This window comes from Phacochoerus africanus, chromosome 14 (assembly GCF_016906955.1).
Source record: "Phacochoerus africanus isolate WHEZ1 chromosome 14, ROS_Pafr_v1, whole genome shotgun sequence".
In the NCBI taxonomy this organism is placed as follows: Eukaryota; Metazoa; Chordata; class Mammalia; order Artiodactyla; family Suidae; genus Phacochoerus; species Phacochoerus africanus.
Genome location: NC_062557.1, coordinates 29,832,187 through 29,838,810, shown reverse-complemented (window position 1 = coordinate 29,838,810; position 6,624 = coordinate 29,832,187).

Here is a 6,624-nt window from a genome sequence, read left to right as displayed (position 1 = left end):
TGAATATGCACTGTGAATTTGGGTAAGTTCTGTGAGGATAAGGAATAAGGACTTGCTATAGCTTTAGTTATAGTCCTCACCATGGTTAACACAATGCATTATAAAGACTGGTACTTATTACTATCATTATTATCTATGTGACTTAAAGTACCCACACCTTTAGGCAAATATGGTTTAAAAAGTAAATAAAAGGGGAAAAAAGGAAGGAAGGAAGGAAGGAAGGAAGGAAGGAAGGAAGGAAGGAAGGAAGGAAGGAAGGAGAAACCAAGGAAGGAAGAAGAAAGGGAGGGAAGGAGGAAAGTGAAACAGAGGAAAAAACTGAATAAAGCAAAAACTAGTGAAGATAAAATACTTGTTGAAGTTACATTGTCTTGGTGAATAAATCACGTTTTAAACACTGTGGGATTATGATTGTCCTGCCTGGGACCAAAACAACATCTTATAAAAAGCACACCTATCATAATGCTTATTTTGGGCTCTACTACACATTGTATTGCATGATTATTATACAGATCCATGCATTCTGTTTCTGGAACATCCACTGAACATCACTGTGCTTCAGTGCATGTCGGGATGAAGTAACCTGTGGACCCTTCATGAGAGAGTTTTTAAAGTACATTTGGTATTGGGTTGGACAGTGGCATTTTGATTGAAGCCAAAATGCCAATTAGGAGCCAAAGGATTCTCACACACACCTAAGTCACTTGCTTGCAGTGCCGTGATCTGACTGCAGGATCTGTGGCAGTCCTCAAGCTGTGATTTAACCACCCAAAATATATAGTAGCATCCATAACTACTTCCAATACTACCACCAAGTGATTTTTACCTCAGAAAATTAATCTGCAAATAAACACTTGTTTTCATGTCAGATCTGTAGAAAAGACTTAGACTAAGTTCTAGCTCAGAGTTTTTCTTTACAAATTAGAGGTGCCATCCAGGGGTTAGAGATAAGAACATTTAAATCAAATGGTCTAAGTTACCTGCTTGTTTGATAACATGCCAGTGTGACTTACTGCCTGTAATTCCTTGCTGAAGACCTGACCTGGGCCTGGCCATGCATGCTTTGTGTGAGGAGCCTCCATCACTTCATAGATAATCACACTCCTCTACCAAGGCACCAGGGAGAAATTATAATTGAGACCAATTTAGGGAGTTGGTGTAATCCCTTTGGGGGACTGATTGTGCCCTATTCTTCTTAATATTTAAGTTTCTCTTGCCTAAAAAACTTAACCAAGAGAATTTATTGCTCCTTAGTTAAGAAGTTTACAGTGGTCTCCAGTTCTTTAGCCAGGAGGAACTTCACTGATTAAGTTAGATTTTGGTCTCTGATCCTCTATCATTTTTCTTCTTTGGCTCAAGCAGTGTGGGTGTAAATTACATAAAACTTCCCAGCAATTTTTTTCTCTTATATATCAAATGATCTGAAAATGAGTTTATTTGTTATCCTCTCTGAAATGTGAGTTGTGGTTGATACTCAGTAGAAACTCTCCGAATTGAGAATATGATTTTTTTTTATTCTTATCTGCAATAGCTCAGAAATTGTCAGTGTAAATATGGTTCAGTATTTTCTGTCCACTTACGGGAACAGAGTTAACAGACACTGTGTTGGTTTACAGCATCTATCTTGCACTTATTTACACAAATATCTCAACATTTAAAGAAAAACAGAATTCCAGGGACAGGTGATGTGAATCTCATGTTCTGACTGTAGACACTTGACTGAAATATCAAAAACCTACATGAAATATATATTTTTAAAAAGGAAGCCAGTGGCAGGCAGGATAGTAAGTAGTCTAAAGAAAAAAAAAAACAACTGAGTGTTTTCTCATCACCTAAAATACACCAGACACCATGCTTGTACTAAAACATGCCATTCCATTTATCTTCTCAACATCAGTGTACAATAACTATTGTCATGTTCCTCTTCAGATGAGGGATATCAATTCCAGAAAGGTGAAATAACTTGCTGAAGATCACACAGTAATTCAGTGTAAGTACAGGTAACAGATGACCTAAGCTCCAAATCCAGGCTATTTCACTTCATTCTTCTCCCTCAGTTATCAATAATCATATATTTTCCTGAGATATACTTTTATTTCCATAGTTTTACTGTGAAGAAAAGACAGTGAAATAAAATAATCATGTAGGTAAACTACAGTTATTGACCTGACAAGTCAGTGTCACATGGCTCTTTACTACACATATTAGCTCCCTCCCACACCAGCTTTCTGACTTAGGTTGAACCAGAGTCAGCTATTTATCTTGTCTCTCTCTTTTCTATCCCTTTCTGCCCCAAGATCACTTCCTTCTACTTCTCTTTAACTTTAAAATGTACTTGAACTTTATAAGCAGTTTTCGATCTAGTCCCTCAATAGATAAATAATTTGACATAGATTGAAAAATAACAGAGGATGGGTTTGTTTTCTTTTTTGATATTATTTAAAGTAAAATGAGACTGAGGTTTAATAGACTATTTGGTAAACAATTAGTTTGTTTCATTTTTCACCAGCATGCCTCAACTCTAACTATTAACATATCTAATCACTTTATGTGTTATTTTAAAATTATTATTTCTCCTGCAACAGGGATAACTTCAATTTCTCTGTCACAGCCTTCTATCTCTCCCTGGTCTCAGACATAGGAATTGGATTTAAAAGCACCATTCTGAAATAGAGCAGGCCTATCCATAATGCCCATTAATGCAGTGTCCTCTAGCCAGACAGCATCATTTACAACACTATAGTGAGGCTGAGACAGCTCCATATCTGCAGATTCAGCTCACCAATTTATGCAGCCAGAGCCAATGACTCAGGCAGTCAGAAATCTCACAAGGAACAGTGAACACACACTCACTCTTACACACACAAAATAAGAAATTGACATAGATAGAAGTATTCATATAAAGAAAATCAGATCAATGAGGATATAACCAGCTTGAAAAATAAAAATCCATGAAAACAATCAGGTCAGATCATGATTCAGTGTTTGAAGGACAAGAGAGAAACAAAATATTTCGTAAGATTTCAGTGGCAAAGTCTTAAAGGGCCCTTTACTTCCTCAAAACATTTGGACTCAACATGTATATTTACATGAAATCCTTCCCCAACTCAGGGTTTATACAAAGTAAATGCTTGATAAAATCATGTAAAATTATAAAAGGGAGTTATATATCACTGAGTGTTCACTGCTTAGCCTCTGAGAGGTCCAACACAGAAAAGGAGTGTTGAGTGAGAGAAACCTTAACTTACCCCTTTGGTAAAGTATTTGATGAAAATTAATAACTATAAATAATTATGCTTTCATTTTTGCTTCATAGAACAGTATATTTGAATGTGCTTGAAGCACAATGAATAAATAAGAAAGATTTGTTGCAGCAGAAAATTGGGGAAAAAGCTGTGGCAAGTTTAATTACAACTGACTAGGAGTTCCCATCTTCATGCAGTTGAAACAAATCTGACCAGGAATCATGAGGTTGTGGGTTTGATCCCTGGCCTTGCTCAGTGGGTTATGGATCCAGAATTGCCATGATCTATGGTGTAGGTTGCAGATATGGCTCAGATCTGGCATTGCTGTGGCTCTGGTGTAGGCCAGCAGCAACAGTTCTGAATAGACCCCTAGCCTGGAAACCTCCATGTGCCACAGGTGCGGCCCTAAAAAAAGACAAGACAAAAAAAAAGAAAAAAAATGACCAGATGTCCACTGCCATCTTTACTTTTTTGTAATTTTTTTTGTCTTTTTGCCTTTTCTAGAGCAACACCTGCTGCACATGGAACAAGTTCCCAGGTGAGGGGCCTAATCGGAGCTGTAGCTGCCAAGCCTATGCCAGAGCCACGGCAATGCAGGATCTGAGACGTTTCTGTAACCTACACCACAGCTCATGGCAATGCTGGATCCTTAACCCACTGAGCAAGGCCAGGGATTGAACCTGCAACCTCATAGTTCTTAGTCGGATTCCTTAACCACTGAGCCACGACGAGAACTCACACTACCATCTGTAGTTAAGCCACTTCCTCAAAGTACTATATTGATGCTTGATATTCTGATTTCTTGGTAAAGACTTAAGTCTTCAGATGAAAAAGTTCTGCCAGGAGTGGAGCAAAAGTAAAAAACACATCTAAACATTTTCTGGGAATTCCCTGTTATGGCTCAGCAGATTACAAACCTGACTAGTATCTGTGAGGATGAGGGTTTGATCTCATGGGTTAAGGATCCAGCATTTCCATGAGCTTCAGTGTAGGTTGCAGACATGGCTCAAATCTGGCATTGCTGTGGCTGTAGCATAAGCTGACATTCCTCCAATTCAACCCCTAGCCCAGAAACTTCCATATAACACAAGTATGGCAGTAAAAAGCCAAAAAAAAAAAAAAATTCTGGTGAAATTTTTGAATCTCATCTATGATGAAAATAAAATTTTTAACTTTTCCAAAAGAAAATAAAAAAAACCTACAACAAAAACAGTTTACTGGAGTTCCTGTTGTGGCACAGCAGAAATGAATCTGACTAGGAACCATGATGTTGCAGGTTTGATCCCTGGCCTCACTCAGTGGGTTAAGGATCTGGCATTGCTGTGAGCTGTGGTGTAGGTTGTAGATGTGGCCCAGATCTGGCATTGCTGTAGCTCTGGCACAGTCTGGTGGCAACAGCTCTGATTAGACCTCTAGCCTGGTAACCTCCTCATGCCACGGGTGTGGCCCTAAAAATACAAAAGACAGAGTTCCCTGTGTGGCTCAGTGGTTAACGAATCTGACTAGGAATGATGAGGTTGTGGATTTGATTCCTGGTGTTGCTCAGCAGGTTGAGGATCTGGCATTGCCCTGAGCTGTGGTGTAGGTCACAGATGTGTCTCGAATCCCACATTGCTGTGGCTCCGCCATAGGCTGGTGGCTACAGCTCTGATTGGACCCCTAGCCTGGGAACCTCCACATGCCATGGGTGCGGCCCTGGAAAAGACAGAAAGACAAAAATAATAATAATAATAAATTAATAAAAAAAAGACAAAAAACAAAAGCCATTTGCTTACCATGGAATGAGACTTGGTATTTTACCTACAATGTAGGATGAAGAAAAACAACAGAATGGTGGCTGCAAATATAGGAAGAGAAATAAAATGATGTTAAAACATTCAGTTAAGGGGAGGAAATGAATGTATTTTTCAGACACATATAGTGGCTCATAAAATTTATCTGTGGAAAAAAAAATAGAAAATGAATTCCAAAAGAACTAAAATTAAATTCTAGGAGTTCCCGTCGTGGCACAGTGGTTAACGAATCCGACTAGGAACCATGAGGTTGTGGGTTCGATCCCTGCCCTTGCTCAGTGGGTTAATGATCTGGCATTGCCGTGAGCTGTGGTGTAGGTTGCAGACTCGGCTCAGATCCCGCCTTGCTGTGGCTCTAGTGTAGGCTGGCAGCTACAGCTCCAATTTGACCCCTAGCCTGGGAACCTCCATATGCTGCGGGAGCGGCCCAAGAAATGGCAAAAAGAAAAAAAAATTAAATTCTAAAGAAAGAAATGGCATATAGGAAATAGTGGTACTCAAATTTAAGAAACATGGGAATTCTCACAATGGCTCAGTGGTTAATGAACCCTACTAGTATCTGCAAGAACTCGGGTTTGATTCCTGGCCTTGATCAGTGGATTAAGGACCCGGCATTGCCCTGAGCTGCATTGTGGGTCACAGATGCAGCTCACATTCCATGTTGCTGTGGCTGTGGTGTAGGCCATCAGCTGTAGCTCCAATTTGACCCCTAGCCTGGGATTTTCCATATGCTGTGGGTGCAGCCCTAAAAAGACAAAAAAAAAAAAAAGAAAGAAAGAAAGAAAGAAACATGGAAGGAAAAAGTGGAGATAATAAAGTAAAAATGACCTAAGGATTTTGCTTTCTTTCAGGGTTGGGAATAAATAATAAAACATATCTTTTAATAGATGTTTATCAAAAATATAAGGGGAACCAATAGAGAATTTCAAAGAATGTATAATTTCCAAACCACTAAGTAGTAGAAAGGAATAGGAAACATAAAAGTAATAGTAAGAATGAATGGTAAATAGTAAAAAAATAAGTTTACTTACATTATATTTCCCTTGAAACTCTTCCATGGTTTTAAAGAAATTTAGCTATATGCTCTTTTCTCAAGACACACTACAAATAAAATGATAGAAAAAAATAAAAATAAAGAGATAAGCAAAATCATAACAGGCAAATGCTAACACAATAAATCAATGGTGGAAATATTAATGAGATAATTTAGAATCATAGAAGAAAGCAATAAACAGGATAAGGTAGACTATTTTATATAAATTAGAACTAGTGTTGGCTAAGCAATTTAATGATAGTTCAATTTGACCCTTATGAAGAATTCTGTAAAGTTGATTCTATTATTATTTCATTTTTCAGACTCCTCTGTGAAAATAGGAGGCTCATAGAGTTTAATAAGTGTATGCAAAATCGCAAAGCTGGTGAATGGTATAGCCAAAGCTCTGTGACTCCAAAGTTCATATAATTAATCATTGCATTATATTTTGTTTAGAGCGAAAATCTGGAGTCTTCTAAGAATATTTTATCATGAATTATTGCCCATTCTAGAGGTGACTAAGCAGGAAAGAGAATGCCACATATCTTTAATC